An 18061-nucleotide genomic window follows, 5' to 3' on the forward strand; every position below is an offset into this window, starting at 1 on the left:
GGAGTATAGAAGAAGTATCCAGTCTTTACGGTCCCGCGGGATTTTCATATTTACAGAGACTGTGTGTGTACACGACTACTATACCATATTTGTTTTTATTTTTTATTTGCATGTAATCATATGGAACTACCTGTGGAAAAGGAGGAATCAGACAGTTTAGGCAACTTGGAGGAAGTTTAATCAATATATCCATCTGCAAGTAAAGAGAGGGGCTAGACCCGGTTCATTGAGCCAACGGGCGCTCCTCTGAATCTGCGTACAGCTTGAAAGTGTACACTGAGTAATTTATAGCAACATTCTGAGTGGACAGGAATAAGTACAAGTCACAGTGCATCTACACAATATACCATTTGGAGTACAAATATTTGGTGATTAGCCGTATACTACAGGGAAGTTAAACGCTGAACAAAACTATTTTAGCAAGGAAGTTAGCATAATCTGGGACTCCGAGACTCATTAACTGATTGAACTTGGCACCTCTTTGCTGGATATACAGACTGTACAAGGACCATTGTAGAGTATCAATTGGCCGTATTCTGGTTGGTACCGTATCTTAAAATAATATGGGTCCAGATGTGGTATTATAAGGATTAATTTGTGTTATCATAGAGTTAATAGATAAACTTTAACATGTCATTGAAATTTTAGTGAATTTAGTAGTATACTATATCGCTAGTGCATGCTTATTGTAATTGTATCAGTAGCCTGTTATTTCTCTTCATCACATAAAACGTGAGAACCGCATGTATATAAATATATGTATTGCAAATATATGAATAAACGTTTCATGATACACAACTGTGACTATACTTACCGAAGAAGAATTCTGGAAGTCGGCCGTGAGAGAGGCAACAGAACCTGAAAGAAAGAAAAGGTAGAGAAGCATCAACACTGAGTTCAGGATATTACACTACGAACACGGGGGTGCCTTGCCAGTACAAGCCGCTGCCAGTACAAGCTCAGTGCAGGGAAAGGGGCAGGACAGCAGCACTTGCTGTGCGCCCGGAACCTCTGCACACCCACAACACTGAACAACTGCTTCCGGCAGCCTTATGCCGGCTTGGTGCCGATGGTGCTCACCTCCCAGCTGCTCTTTCATCTTCCTGCAGCACCTGAAGGAACCTCCTACACTGGAGTAACCCTGCAAGCTCGGTCAGCCGGTAATTGTATCATACGTTAGCATAAAATGTATGGGGGGGGGGGCAGAAATTATATAAGGGATGGGGGGTGATCTATATGAAATGTATAAGTGTGACGGGCAGAATATATAGATGGAGGGAGGAGGGTGTTGATGGGCACATATTTAGGGGGAGCTGGTGGATGGAAATGCATAAAGGTTGGGGGTAATGAGCATAATCAGTACAGTATAGGGGTTGGGGGTGATAAAACATAAAGAGGACGAGGCAAAATACTAACAAATGTATAAGGGAAGAGGTGTAAGACACACAATTAATATTTAAAATTAAGTATATATACATGAGGGGTACATATAGTACCCAGTAGCATCTAACCCTGCACTCACTGCCTAGACCTACCCCCCCAGCCTAATCCTAAATCCCCCTACTAGCGCCTGTACCATCCCCCCATTCCTTGGTCTGACACAGAAGGATGGCGTGGACTGTATTGTGACTACTCGCCCAGGCCATGCAGATGGATGCTGGGGCGGAGTCGTGTGTATGCGCCTGTGCTGGTCACTATGTCCTGTCCTCTTGAACGAGGCGAGCTGGGGTGGGGGGGGAGCTGTACTGGAGGGAGGGGTGTGTGTGTGTTGGGGAGGGATTAATGGAGCCGAACACCCTAGCACCGGCCCTCCATGCTCCCCTGCGCATCTGCAATCGCACCCAGCATATTTCCCCACACACCCTCATTATCATTGTCACAACATATCCTCACTGTGGCAAGGTGTCAGATCAACGGCATCTTTTATCCGAGGCTGTTATAAAGGCGCAAGAGGTTGTGCCATAAATGGGCGTGGCCTTGTGGAGTGGGCGTGTCCTGGATCCATTCACATATGTTAACTATGTGCTGGTGGTAAGTCCGCTCCGACTGGCTTAACTACCCTGGGTGCAGGAGGTGCTTTTCTATAGGGCTCAGACCATATAAGGGCCCTTCTGACCTGCCCCCATCTCAGCTCCCAATTCTACTGGCAGCGATCACAAACACTGCCGAGAGGGAGGGACGACTGTTACATGTTATTTCTGTATTTATGTTGTTCTTAAACCTAAAATTCATTATAGTTATTTTTTTTTTTAATTCAATAATATTTATTGAGATTTTTATTCACAAACAATAAGAAACCCCCCATGCATATAACGAGGTAGCTGTGACATTAATGACACTGGGTAACTGATACAATATGATACAACATATATCAGGAGTGCACAGTCTTATATGAATAAGAAGGGTTAATGTGGCATTGGCATATACCAAAGGGTAGCACCATATGTTATTTGAAGCACATCCATACCCAAAGGCCATTCGGGGATAGACAATACAGAATATGTAATAACACAGGACTTATATACTAAAATGAACATCATCCTCCACACAATCGGTAACACTCATTTGTATTCTACGGCTAGTCGCAGTATCTAACCAAAGCTCACATGGAAAATAAATTAGCTACCAGGAATAAAAAGTAAAATAAACCTCAAATCAACCCTACCACATAACCCCCACCCTTTATACCCTATCCCCAATTTAGGCATACTTGGATTCCTTAAGTTGACTTACCCCTATCCCACTAACTACACTAACTAAGGGCCTTATTCTGGTTGGTGCGGTGAAACGTACGTACGGTCCGTTTCACCGTACGTTTCCCGTACGCGGACGGTGAGCGAAAGTCCACCCACAAAATATTCGCATACGGATGGTCACAAACACCGACAAAGGGGAGTGGCATTCACTTGAGCGTACGCCACCGTACACGGACGGATCTCCTCTTAGACACCAATAACTGGCGTACAACAGAGCGTACGCCACCGTATACAGATGGGTCTCGTCCGTTTTCCCACCGACATCTTGCGTATATCTGAGCGTACGCCACAGTGCAAGTAGAAATTGAGTCCAAAAACATCCTTGTTGCTCGTGGTTTATGTGTCTTTTTCCTAATTAAAAACTGGTATGTTTGTGTTACAGTGAAAACGTTGACACATGTCGACTCCAGTGAATTGAGTGTCCTGCTTTTTAAAGTAGAAAAAAACACTTTCTGAATGGGTGTAGATGGTTATAAAATAACTACCTTGACATATATAAGCAGGTCTTAGAATGAATCTTACCTAATATGAAACCAACCTTTACATGTAGAGAAGTGTAGAAAGATAAGCTTCCAATGTGTTTGAGGGCTGTGTGTGGCTTGCAGGTAGTGAAATCATGGTTTTCACTTAATAGGCTGCAGCATTGCTTATTACATTCAGGTTAATTAGCAGACCCAGGCGTCCGCTCTCATACGGTATCTGTAGGGGTGGTCTGGAGCTATCGTTGGCGTCCGCCTGTTTTAGGGCCGAAATGCACAGTGCATTCGCCGATCGAGCGGTAGTAGCACTGTGCATTTTGTGTGCACACCCCCGTGTACGCCCATGTTTACGCCCAGTTTTCCTCATTCCGGCCGCTCCCCTCAACACGCCCCTATGCCACCCACAATGACCGTACTTTTGCAGACAGGTTTCTTCGCACGGAGAGACCCGTCCGTGAGCGGTGTGAGGTCGCCGCACATGCGCATAGTGAAAGCTACGCATGCGCAGATTGAAAAAAAACCCGATCCACCTGTATACGGTCCCACCATACCGAGCAGAATAACCCCCTAAATCTCTATATCCTACTCATCCCTCCGACCCATAGCAGAATATACCCTTTCCCTATACAAACCAAACCCAACCTCCCCCCTCACACAACAATGGATAAAAGGATAACATGACACATAACCACTGAGGGCAATCTACTAATGACCCATATCTAGGCAAGCCCCAGCTCTCCCTCAAGAAAAGGACATAGCAGCTATTTTACATAAATTATTATAAATACAAACAGGATATACTGATACTGCTCAAGTATACATCACCACGCAGAGGCAAAAAACAAAAGGAGAAAAGGAGAAAAGGATATAATAATATAGAAAATAGCAAAAGCTGAGCACGGTGGGAGAAGGCATCATCGACATACAGGTGGTTGAAAGTTTTCGTCAGGCCAACATTCAAAATCTTGACAGGGTAGATGTAAGGTGCCAGTTTCATCCTAGGGCATTCCCGAGTGACCAAATGAGCAATCAGTAGCCATATATATCAGATATATAAGATATCTGACAGCAATTTGGGAAGGTTGCTTGGAAGAGCTGCAGCATCCCCACAGCAATCTAACATATAGCAATAGCAATAAGCCCCCAATTGGGGCAAGGACAGTGAGGGAAGCTAGGCCACAATGCATGCATTATCAGGATCCGTAGAAATTGCAGAAGTGTAACGGGAAGGCATAGCATCCTCAACCTCTATTGCACATGTTTCAGGATTACAAGAGGGAGTTATATCATATTGTAGAACTCCAGGAGATGGATATGTTGTAGGGTCAGAACAGGGAGGAATAGCATCTTCAACCTTTGCTGCACATACCTGGGAAACATGAGATGGGGAGAGTAATGCCATTGAGGTATCATCAAGTTTATTGAGGAACCTTTACGTAGTAGCCGGGATAACCTGAATGAGCCGTTGCAGGGAGACATTCATGTAGAATTTCTGCACTGCAAGGAAACAAAATGACTGTCGCCAAGATGACCCACAGTAATGGAGGTGGCTAGCACACCGCCAAACAGACAACAGGAGTAGACTCTTTTGGAGTTACAGACCGTAGAGAAGTCAGTCAGGTCGATCGAAGAGCTAAGAGAATCAAACCCTATGTTCAGCTCCGGTCACACCACACATCCCGCAGGAAGATGACGGGAACCTGCAAGATGGCCGTGGTCGCACCCAGAGATCCAAAATCAAGAGGGCAGTCAGGAGAACGAAGTCCGGGGCACCAACCAGTGCAGACAGGCGACACAGAGGATCCCAGACCCAGAGCCAAGCCGTGCGTCTGACAGGAAGGAGTACCCGTCCAACACAGCCCAGCGCAGCGGCAGACGAAGCCTGGATAACCGCGCCCAAGGACCCTGCCTCGGAGTCCACCAGGCCGCAGGTATAAACCAGAGGAAGAAGCCGCTGGGCTATCTCAGGGGACGTAGGCAAGTCTGCCCCTCCAATAAGCCCAAGCTGGGAAAGGTTCAGCTGCTATAACGGATATATAAAACAGGATTTCTGGAGGGAGAGATGGCAGACACTTCTTTCTCCTAGCTGCACCAGGCCACACCCCCACTCCAATATAGTTATTTATAAAGATGTGAATGTATGTGAGTGGCTTGGTGGAGGGTATTTGGGGATGCCGGGCGGTATTGTGTAGCTCTGCCTAGGGTGTCTAGAAACCTTGCACCGGTCCTGTGGGTGATGCTGTGTGACACTGGGGCCTGTCCGCAGCTCAAATGGCAGGGGGATATACCCCGGCATGTGGGGCAGGAGCCCTGGCTTATGGCATAATAACTGCCCCACATGTCCCTATCTGGGAGGATGCAGTCCACTCCAGGTTACATAGAGCACACAGGTAGAGGAGACACTGACTGCATACAGAGAGATATATACAGCAATGTGCTGTTAGACCATGACCTGCCGCTTGCAGCTCCCTGCACTGTTACATACTGCTTCTGTCTGTCGGAGTGAGGCCCAGTCTTTGCCGGGATGAGGGTGAGTTGTAAGGCAGGACACACACACAGTTCGCGGATGGGAGCAGCAGCTCAGGCATCCGGCAACTATGTTAGTTTCATGGTGACAGAATCAGGAGGGACAAGAGCTCTAGGGCTGAGGAGACACCTCCCAACTGCTCCCTTTATCAGTTCTCTCAGTGCCACGGTTTGCTGCTCAGTGTAATCCCCAGTAAGAAAAACCCCCTGGCCGCCCCCTCTAGCACGCCAGGGGGTGTTTACTACACATCCCCCGCTCCAGCCCCCTGGCCGCCCCCTCTAGCATGCCAGGGGGTGTGTACTACACATCCCCTGCTCCAGCCCCCTGGCCGCCCCCTCTAGCACTAGCACGCGAGGGTGTGTGTACTACACATCCCCCGCTCCAGCCCCCTGTCCTCCCCCTCTAGCACCAGCACGCGAGGGGGTGTGTACTACACATCCCCGCTCCAGCCGACTGTCCTCCCCCTCTAGCACCAGCACGCAAGGGGGTGTGTACTACACATCCCCCGCTCCAGCCCCCTGTCCTCCCCCTCTTGCACCAGCACGCCAGGGGGTGTGTACTACACATCCCCCGCTCCAGCCCCCTGGCCGCCCCCTCTAGCACCAGCACGCCAGGGGGTGTGTACTACACATCCCCCGCTCCAGCCCCCTGGCCGCCCCCTCTAGCACTAGCACGCCAGGGGGTGTGCACTACACATCCCCCGCTCCAGCCGCCTGTCCGCCCCCTCTAGCACTAGCACGCCAGGGGGTGTGTACTACACATCCCCCGCTCCAGCCGCCTGGCCGCCCCCTCTAGCACTAGCACGCCAGGGGGTGTGTACTACACATCCCCCGCTCCAGCCCCCTGGCCGCCCCCTCTAGCATGCCAGGGGGGGTGTGTACTACACATCCCCCGCTCCAACCTCCTGGCCGCCCCCTCTAGCACTAGCATGCAAGGGGGTGTGTACTACACATCCTCTGCTCCAGCCCCCTGGCCGCCCCCTCTAGCACTAGCACGCGAGGGGGTGTGTACTACACATCCCCTGCTCCAGTCCCCTGTCCGCCCCCTCTAGCACTAGCATGCGAGGGGGTGTGTACTACACATCCCCAGCCCCCTGTCCGCCCCCTCTAGCACTAGCATGCCAGGGGGTGTGTACTACACATCCCCTGCTCCAGCCCCCTGGCCGCCCCATCTAGCACTAGCATGCGAGGGGGTGTGTACTACACATCCCCTGCTCCAGCCGCCTGTCCGCCCCCTCTAGCACGCCAGGGGGTGTGTACTACACATCCCCCATTCCAGCCGCCTGGCCGCCCCCTCTAGCACTAGCACGCCAGGTGGTGTGTACTACACATCCCCCGCTCCAGCCCCCTGGCCGGCCCCCTCTAGCATGCCAGGGGGGTGTGTACTACACATCCCCCGCTCCAACCTCCTGGCCGCCCCCTCTAGCACTAGCATGCAAGGGGGTGTGTACTACACATCCTCTGCTCCAGCCCCCTGGCCGCCCCCTCTAGCACTAGCACGCGAGGGGGTGTGTACTACACATCCCCTGCTCCAGTCCCCTGTCCGCCCCCTCTAGCACTAGCATGCCAGGGGGTGTGTACTACACATCCCCTGCTCCAGCCCCCTGGCCGCCCCCTCTAGCACTAGCATGCGAGGGGGTGTGTACTACACATCCCCTGCTCCAGCCGCCTGGCCGCCCCCTCTAGCACTAGCATGCGAGGGGGTGTGTACTACACATCCCCTGCTCCAGCCGCCTGTCCGCCCCCTCTAGCACGCCAGGGGGTGTGTACTACACATCCCCCATTCCAGCCGCCTGGCCGCCCCCTCTAGCACTAGCATGCCAGGGGGTGTGTGCTACACATCCTCTGCTCCAGCCCCCTGGCCGCCCCCTCTAGCACGCGAGGGGGTGTGTACTACACATCCCCTGCTCCAGTCCCCTGTCCGCCCCCTCTAGCACTAGCATGCGAGGGGGTGTGTACTACACATCCCCTGCTCCAGCCCCCTGGCCGACCCCTCTAGCACTAGCATGCCAGGGGGTGTGTACTACACATCCCCTGCTCCAGCCCCCTGGCCGCCCCCTCTAGCACTAGCATGCGAGGGGGTGTGTACTACACATCCCCTGCTCCAGCCCCCTGGCCGACCCCTCTAGCACTAGCATGCCAGGGGGTGTGTACTACACATCCCCCTCTCCAACCTCCTGGCCGCCCCCTCTAGCACTAGCATGCAAGGGGGTGTGTACTACACATCCCCTGCTCCAGCCCCCTGGCCGCCCCCTCTAGCACTAGCATGCCAGGGGGTGTGTAATACACATCCCCTGCTCCAGCCCCCTGTCTGCCCCCTCTAGCACTAGCATGCGAGAGGGTGTGTACTACACATCCCCCGCTCCAGCCCCCTGTCCGCCCCCTCTAGCACTAGCATGCGAGGGGGTGTGTACTACACATCCCCCGCTCCAGCCCCCTGTCCGCCCCCTCTGTTGGTTTCACTCCTAGGGTTGCACAAGTGCATAAACGTGCATGCGCAAAACCCAAACATCAGGGGAGTGGCCAAGTTCACCCCGCTATGCGGGGTCTGAATCGGACCCATAATGCACAATTTATTTTACACGCAAAGGGACAGATAGAACATTTCCACTCGCACAGTTTCCATTCTGACAATTCAGCTTCTGCATCGATGTTTTATTATCGGCCATCATTACAATATTGTCATCGCTGGAAATAATTCTATATAATCTGTCATATATGTGTGACTATAATGAATAACAATGACACCTTTTCCTTACACCAAATATTACACTCTATGTAGCTCTGTTATTAGTAGTTAGTGTATGAGGGCAGATCCTGTAATATAACATTGTCCCCAGTATACTATACGGCCAGTGGTCAGCTGCAGCTCTCCCCATAGAGAACCTACAAATGGTTAATGTGTGTCAGGTAATATACTGAGTGAGGGGCGGGGCCTGAGCACAGGTGTATCCCCAGGCAGGTGTGACCAGAGCTGAGGGAATGTAGCTATATGCTAGGAGAGATCATGTGATCAGTGGGAGGGGGAAGAGATGGTATAAAGCCAGTGGGATAGAGACAGTGCAGCTATTTGTCTGAGGGGAATGAGTAGTGATGTGATGTAGTTATAGGAGATCAGAGGGGGGTGAAATTTGATGCAGTTATAGGAGATCGGGGGGGGGGGTGAAATGTGATGCAGTGATAGATCAGAGGGGAGGTGAAATGTGATGCAGTGATAGGAAATCAGGGGGGTGAAATGTGATGCAGTGATAGATCAGAGGGGAGGTGAAATGTGATGCAGTGATAGGAGATCAGAGGGGGTGAAATGTGATGCAGTGATAGATCAGAGGGGAGGTGAAATGTGATGCAGTGATAGGAAATCAGGGGGGTGAAATGTGATGCAGTGATAGGAGATCAGAGGGGGGTGAAATGTAATGCAGTGATAATAGATGTACTTAGGGGGGCAGCTGTGATTTTGGGGCTGTTAGCAGGACCTGACATTACTCAGGCTCACTATACAGCCTGTAACCTCATAGTGTCATACAGGGGTGTGGGACCAGCACAGCAGGGTCCTCTTCCCTCCAGGGGCGGATTTAGGGATGAGGGCGCCCCTAGGCACAACAATAATGTTTACTAAGTAGGACAGTTTATAGGGGCAGTATCTGCATGTCCTATCCATTTACACTCTATTTAAGATGGAATACAGTACAGTACAGTGGATATTTTGCAGTTATTGGTACATTTTGGGCTGACAGTACTATCACAGGCATCCAAGTGCCGCCCCCAAACATGTGCCGCCCCTAGGCCGGTGCCTCACGTGCCTAATGGGAAATTCGGCTCTGCTTCCCTCCTGTTCTCACAGCACTCTTGTATTGCAATCACAGCTCTTACATACAATCTATACCTGCATCTCTTCTCACTCACTTCCCTGCATCTCAGCTGTATTGTGTACTAAGTTCTGTGTACCCTGCACTGTTCTATTGTGCTCTATATGTACGGTGCTGCGTACCACTTGTGGCACCTTATAAATATAATAGTGAGACTGGGGGCTCATGCAGAGACCCTGTTCCTGAGATGCTGATTACTGATGGGGTAACGTCTAAGTCAGATCACCTGTGATCCTGTATAATTACTAGGGTTACCACCTAGTCCCTTTAATTCCGGACACATATTAATTACACAGGTTCTGTGGCTGGCTGACTTCAAGACTCCACTTCAGCTGATTTTAAACTGCCACAGAACCTGTGTAATTAACATGTGTCCGGAATTAAAGGTCCTAGGTGGTAACCCTAATAATTACCCCAGCCCCTGGCACACCTGCCCCAGCCCCTTGTCCTCATTGCTGGGCTTTACTTGCTGTATGTGACCTAGTACAGAGTACTACCACCTGTGATCCTGTATAATTACCCCAGCCCCTGGCACACCTGCCCCAGCCCCCAGTCCTGATTGCTGGGCTTAGAGTACTACCACCTGTGTGTAAGCATTGCTGGTGTTACATTGGTGTAATAATCTGGTCTGTTAGTCTACACTCCTGTCTTCTGGGATGTGACCTGATTGCTGCTAGTATATAACATTATATCTGTGCTCTGTGTCATTACCTGACTGCTGGGCTGTATATGCTGGGCCTGACTCACTACTACATAATACTACTGCAGGTAATCAGCATTGCAGGGTTACATTTGTATAATGTGTTCAATCCTCCAGCCCAGACAGCTGTGATATTACTAGTATATAATGTATCAGTGCTCTGTACTGACCAGTTCCAGTCCCGTCCCCCCCCCCCCCCCCCCCCCCCCCCCCCCCCCCGACATCTGTGCTGCTGCTAGTGTATAATGTATTAGTGCTCTGTACTGACCGACCAACCCCCCCCCCTGACAGCTGGGATGTTATTAGTAGAGATGAGCGGGTCCGGATCCCCGAGATCCGAATATCGGGGATCCGGGTCAGATCCGAGTCGGACGGGAGTTCCCGCCTGAATTCCGGACCAATAACGAGGCCGAACATCATCATCGTGCTGTCGGATTCTCGCGGGATCTTATAAAAGACGCACGTGCGCACCGCCATCTTCACTCCAATCTTGGAGAGGGAAGAGGGTGGTTGGGAAGCTCCGTGGCCCTGTGCTGTGCCCTGTGCGATGTGCTCCGTGACCTGTCCTGTGCCCTCACTGCCCTGTGCCATGTGCTCCGTGCCATGTGCTCCGTGACCTGCACTGTGCCTTCACTGCCCTGTGCTGTGCTCCGTGACCTGCCCTGTGCCCTCACTGCCCTGTGTTGTAGACTTGTATTGAGTCAGTAACTATTTATAGGCGTGAGCCCTGTAGTGTGATTTAACTAACTAGGTGCTGCAGTGCTCACACGCAGGGGCTGCAGTGTCCACTGTCCAGGGGCTGTCCTGTGGCTTGTGCCCTGTTGTGATTTATTTAGCCCTAAGCCCTGTGTTGTGATTTATTTAGCCCTGAACCCTGTGTTTTTTTTATTTAACTAACTCAGTGCTGCAGTGCTCAAACACAGGGGCTACAATGCTGCTGAGTAGTACACTGTGTACAGGGGCTGCAGTAATACAAGGGGCTGTGTCCAGGGTGACGGCATATATCTTATCCATTGTCCAGTGTCACGAGTCACTCACGACATATATCCTGTGTGACGACCTATCCTGTGTCTAGTGTGACGACATATACCCAGTGTCCAGTGTGACGACAATATATCCTGTGTCCAGTGTCACAAGTCACAACATATATCCTGTGTCCAGTGTGACATGTAATGTGTGACGGCATATATCCTGTGTCCAGTGTGACGGCATATATCCAGTGTGACGACATATATCCTGTGTCCAGTGTGACGACAATATATCCAGTGTGACGACATATATCCTGTGTCCAGTGTCACAAGTCACAACATATATCCTGTGTCCAGTGTGACATCCATTGTCCAGTGTGACATCCATTGTCCAGTGTGACGACATATATCCAGTGTGACGACATATATCCAGTGTCCAGTGTGACGACATATATCCTGTGTCCAGCGTGACATATATCCATTGTCCAGTGTGACGACATATATCCTGTGTCCACTGTGACGACATATATCCAGTGTCCAGTGTGACAACATATATCCAGTGTCCAGTGTGACGACATATATCCTGTGTCCAGTGTGACGACATATATCCTGTGTCCAGTGTGACGACATATATCCTGTGTCCAGTGTGACGACATATATCCTGTGTCCAGTGTGACGACCTATATCCTGTGTCCAGTGTGACGACCTATATCCTGTGTCCAGTGTGACGACCTATATCCAGTGGCCAGTGTGACGACAATATATCCTGTGGCCAGTGTCACAAGTCACAACATATATCCTGTGTCCAGTGTGACATGTAATGTGTGACGGCATATATCCTGTGTCCAGTGTGACGACATATATCCTGTGTCCAGTGTGACGGCATATATCCTGTGTCCAGTGTGACGACATATATCCTGTGTCCAGTGTGACGACATATATCCTGTGTCCAGTGTGACGACAATATATCCAGTGGCCAGTGTGACGACAATATATCCTGTGTCCATTGTCACAAGTCACAACATATATCCTGTGTCCAGTGTGACGACATATATCCAGTGTCCAGTGTGACGACATATATCCAGTGTCCAGTGTGACGACATATATCCTGTGTCCAGTGTGACGACATATATCCAGTGTCCAGTGTGACGACATATATCCAGTGTCCAGTGTGACGACATATATCCAGTGTCCAGTGTGACGACATATATCCAGTGTCCAGTGTGACGACATATATCCAGTGTCCAGTGTGACGACATATATCCAGTGTCCAGTGTGACGACATATATCCAGTGTCCAGTGTGACGACATATATCCAGTGTCCAGTGTGACGACATATATCCAGTGTCCAGTGTGACGACATATATCCAGTGTCCAGTGTGACGACATATATCCAGTGTCCAGTGTGACGACATATATCCAGTGTCCAGTGTGACGACATATATCCAGTGTCCAGTGTGACGACATATATCCAGTGTCCAGTGTGACGACATATATCCAGTGTCCAGTGTGACGACATATATCCAGTGTGACGACATATATCCAGTGTGACGACATATATCCAGTGGGACGACATATATCCAGTGGGACGACATATATCCAGTGGGACGACATATATCCAGTGGGACGACATATATCCAGTGGGACGACATATATCCAGTGGGACGACATATATCCAGTGGGACGACATATATCCAGTGGGACGACATATATCCAGTGGGACGACATATATCCAGTGGGACGACAATATATTCTGTGTCCAGTGTGACATGTAATGTGTGCCGGCATATATCCAGTGTCCAGCGTGACGACATAGATCCAGTGTCCAGCGTGACGACATATATTCTGTGTCCAGCGTGACGACATATATTCTGTGTCCAGCGTGACGACATATATCCAGTGTCCAGCGTGACGACATATATCCAGTGTCCAGCGTGACGACATATATTCTGTGTCCAGCGTGACGACATATATTCTGTGTCCAGCGTGACGACATATATTCTGTGTCCAGCGTGACGACATATATCCAGTGGCCAGTGGGACGACAATATATCCTGTGTCCAGTGTCACAAGTCACAACATATATCCTGTGTCCAGTGTGACATGTAATGTGTGCCGGCATATATCCAGTGTCCAGCGTGACAACATAGATCCAGTGTCCAGCGTGACGACATAGATCCAGTGTCCAGCGTGACGACATATATCCAGTGTCCAGCGTGACGACATATATTCTGTGTCCAGCGTGACGACATATATTCTGTGTCCAGCGTGACGACATATATCCAGTGGCCAGTGGGACGACAATATATCCTGTGTCCAGTGTCACAAGTCACAACATATATCCTGTGTCCAGTGTGACATGTAATGTGTGCCGGCATATATCCATTGTCCAGCGTGACATATATCCATTGTCCAGTGTGACGACATATGTCCAGTGGCCAGTGTGACGACAATGTGTCAAGTGTCACAAGTCACAACATATATCCTGTGTCCAGTGTGACAACATATATCCAGTGACGACATATATCCAGTGTCCAGCGTGACGACATATATCCAGTGTCCAGCGTGACGACATATATCCAGTGTGACGACATATATCCAGTGTCCAGCGTGACGACATATATCCAGTGGCCAGTGGGACGACAATATATCCTGTGTCCAGTGTCACAAGTCACAACATATATCCTGTGTCCAGTGTGACATGTAATGTGTGCCGGCATATATCCATTGTCCAGCGTGACATATATCCATTGTCCAGTGTGACGACATATATCCAGTGTCCAGTGTGACGACATATGTCCAGTGGCCAGTGTGACGACAATGTGTCAAGTGTCACAAGTCACAATATATATCCTGTGTCCAGTGTGACAACATATATCCAGTGACGACATATATCCAGTGTCCAGCGTGACGACATATATCCAGTGTGACGACATATATCCAGTGTCCAGCGTGACGACATATATCCAGTGTCCAGCGTGACGACATATATCCAGTGTCCAGCGTGACGACATATATCCAGTGTGACGACATATATCCAGTGTCCAGCGTGACGACATATATCCAGTGTCACGCTGTCCAGAGCGACGACATATATCCAGTGTCCAGCGTGACGACATATATCCAGTGTCCAGCGTGACGACCTATATATCCAGTGTCCAGCGTGCCGACCTATATATCCAGTGTCCAGCGTGACGATCTATATATCCAGTGTCCAGCGTGACGACCTATATATCCAGTGTCCAGCGTGACGACCTATGTACAGTGTCCAGCGTGACGACCTATGTCCAGTGTCCAGCGTGACGACCTATGTCCAGTGTCCAGCGTGACGACCTATGTCCAGTGTCCAGCGTGACGACCTATGTCCAGTGTCCAGCGTGACGACCTATGTCCAGTGTCCAGCGTGACGACCTATGTCCAGTGTCCAGCGTGACGACCTATGTCCAGTGTCCAGCGTGACGACCTATGTCCAGTGTCCAGCGTGACGACCTATGTCCAGTGTCCAGCGTGACGACCTATGTCCAGTGTCCAGCGTGACGACCTATGTCCAGTGTCCAGCGTGACGACCTATGTCCAGTGTCCAGCGTGACGACCTATGTCCAGTGTCCAGCGTGACGACCTATGTCCAGTGTCCAGCGTGACGACCTATGTCCAGTGTCCAGCGTGACGACCTATGTCCAGTGTCCAGCGTGACGACCTATGTCCAGTGTCCAGCGTGACGACCTATGTCCAGTGTCCAGCGTGACGACCTATGTCCAGCGTCCAGCGTGACGACCAGTGTCCAGCGTGACGACCTATGTCCAGTGTCCAGCGTGACGACCTATGTCCAGTGTCCAGCGTGACGACCTATGTCCAGTGTCCAGCGTGACGACCTATGTCCAGTGTCCAGCGTGACGACCTATGTCCAGTGTCCAGCGTGACGACCTATGTCCAGTGTGACGACCTATGTCCAGTGTCCAGCGTGACGACCTATGTCCAGTGTCCAGCGTGACGACCTATGTCCAGTGTCCAGCGTGACGACCTATGTCCAGTGTCCAGCGTGACGACCTATGTCCAGTGTCCAGCGTGACGACCTATGTCCAGTGTCCAGCGTGACGACCTATGTCCAGTGTGACGACCTATGTCCAGTGTGACGACCTATGTCCAGTGTCCAGCGTGACGACCTATGTCCAGTGTCCAGCGTGACGACCTATGTCCAGTGTCCAGCGTGACGACCTATGTCCAGTGTCCAGCGTGATGACCTATGTCCAGTGTCCAGCGTGACGACCTGTGTCCAGTGTCCAGCGTGACGACCTGTGTCCAGTGTCCAGCGTGACGACCTGTGTCCAGTGTCCAGCGTGACGACCTGTGTCCAGCGTGACGACCTGTGTCCAGCGTGACGACCTGTGTCCAGCGTGACGACCTGTGTCCAGCGTGACGACCTGTGTCCAGCGTGACGACCTGTGTCGACCTGTGTCCAGTGTCCAGTGTGACAACCAGTGTCCAGTGTGCCGGCATATATCCAGTGTCCAGCGTGACGACATATATCCAGTGTCCAGCGTGACGACATATATCCAGTGTCCAGCGTGACGACATATATCCAGTGTCCAGCGTGACGACATATATCCAGTGTCCAGCGTGACGACATATATTCTGTGTCCAGCGTGACGACATATATTCTGTGTCCAGCGTGACGACTTATATTCTGTGTCCAGCGTGACGACTTATATCCAGTGGCCAGTGGGACGACAATATATCCTGTGTCCAGTGTCACAAGTCACAACATATATCCTGTGTCCAGTGTGACATGTAATGTGTGCCGGCATATATCCATTGTCCAGCGTGACATATATCCATTGTCCAGTGTGACGACATATATCCAGTGTCCAGTGTGACGACATATGTCCAGTGGCCAGTGTGACGACAATGTGTCAAGTGTCACAAGTCACAACATATATCCTGTGTCCAGTGTGACAACATATATCCAGTGACGACATATATCCAGTGTCCAGCGTGACGACATATATCCAGTGTGACGACATATATCCAGTGTCCTGCGTGACGACATATATCCAGTGTCCAGCGTGACGACATATATCCAGTGTGACGACATATATCCAGTGTGACGACATATATCCAGTGTCCAGCGTGACGACATATATCCAGTGTCCAGCGTGACGACATATATCCAGTGTCCAGCGTGATGACATATATCCAGTGTCCAGCGTGACGACCTATGTCCAGTGTCCAGCGTGACGACCTATGTCCAGTGTCCAGCGTGACGACCTATGTCCAGTGTCCAGCGTGACGACCTATGTCCAGTGTCCAGCGTGACGACCTATGTCCAGTGTCCAGCGTGACGACCTATGTCCAGTGTCCAGCGTGACGACCTATGTCCAGTGTCCAGCGTGACGACCTATGTCCAGTGTCCAGCGTGACGACCTATGTCCAGTGTCCAGCGTGACGACCTATGTCCAGTGTCCAGCGTGACGACCTATGTCCAGTGTCCAGCGTGACGACCTATGTCCAGTGTCCAGCGTGACGACCTATGTCCAGTGTCCAGCGTGACGACCTGTGTCCAGTGTCCAGCGTGACGACCTGTGTCCAGTGTCCAGCGTGACGACCAGTGTCCAGCGTGACGACCTGTGTCCAGTGTCCAGCGTGACGACCTGTGTCCAGTGTGACGACCTGTGTCCAGTGTGACGACCTATGTCCAGTGTGACGACCTATGTCCAGTGTCCAGTGTGACGACCTATGTCCAGTGTCCAGTCATATATCCAGTGTCCAGCGTGACGACCTGTGTCCAGTGTCCAGCGTGACGACCTGTGTCCAGTGTCCAGCGTGACGACCAGTGTCCAGCGTGACGACCTGTGTCCAGTGTCCAGCGTGACGACCTGTGTCCAGTGTCCAGTGTGACGACCTGTGTCCAGTGTGACGACCTATGTCCAGTGTGACGACCTATGTCCAGTGTCCAGTGTGACGACCTATGTCCAGTGTCCAGTCATATATCCAGTGTCCAGTGTGACGACATATATCCAGTGTCCAGTGTGACGACAATATATCCAGTGGCCAGTGGGACGACAATATATTCTGTGTCCAGTGTCACAAGTCACAACATATATCCTGTGTCCAGTGTGACATGTAATGTGTGCCGGCATATATCCAGTGTCCAGCGTGACGACATATATCCAGTGTCCAGCGTGATGACATATATCCAGTGTCCAGCGTGACGACATATATTCTGTGTCCAGCGTGACGACATATAACCAGTGGCCAGTGGGACGACAATATATCCTGTGTCCAGTGTCACAAGTCACAACATATATCCTGTGTCCAGTGTGACATGTAATGTGTGCCGGCATATATCCATTGTCCAGCGTGACATATATCCATTGTCCAGTGTGACGACATATATCCAGTGTCCAGTGTGACGACATATGTCCAGTGACGACATATATCCAGTGTCCAGCGTGACGACATATATCCAGTGTGACGACATATATCCAGTGTCCAGCGTGACGACCTATATCCAGTGTCCAGCGTGACGACCTATATCCAGTGTCCAGCGTGACGACCTATATCCAGTGTCCAGCGTGACGACCTATATCCAGTGTCCAGCGTGACGACCTATATCCAGTGTCCAGCGTGACGACCTATATCCAGTGTCCAGCGTGACGACCTATATCCAGTGTCCAGCGTGACGACCTATATCCAGTGTCCAGCGTGACGACCTATATCCAGTGTCCAGCGTGACGACCTATATCCAGTGTCCAGCGTGACGACCTAT

This window comes from Crinia signifera, chromosome 12 (genome assembly GCF_055691185.1).
Source record: "Crinia signifera chromosome 12, ASM5569118v1, whole genome shotgun sequence".
Lineage (NCBI taxonomy): Eukaryota > Metazoa > Chordata > Amphibia > Anura > Myobatrachidae > Crinia > Crinia signifera.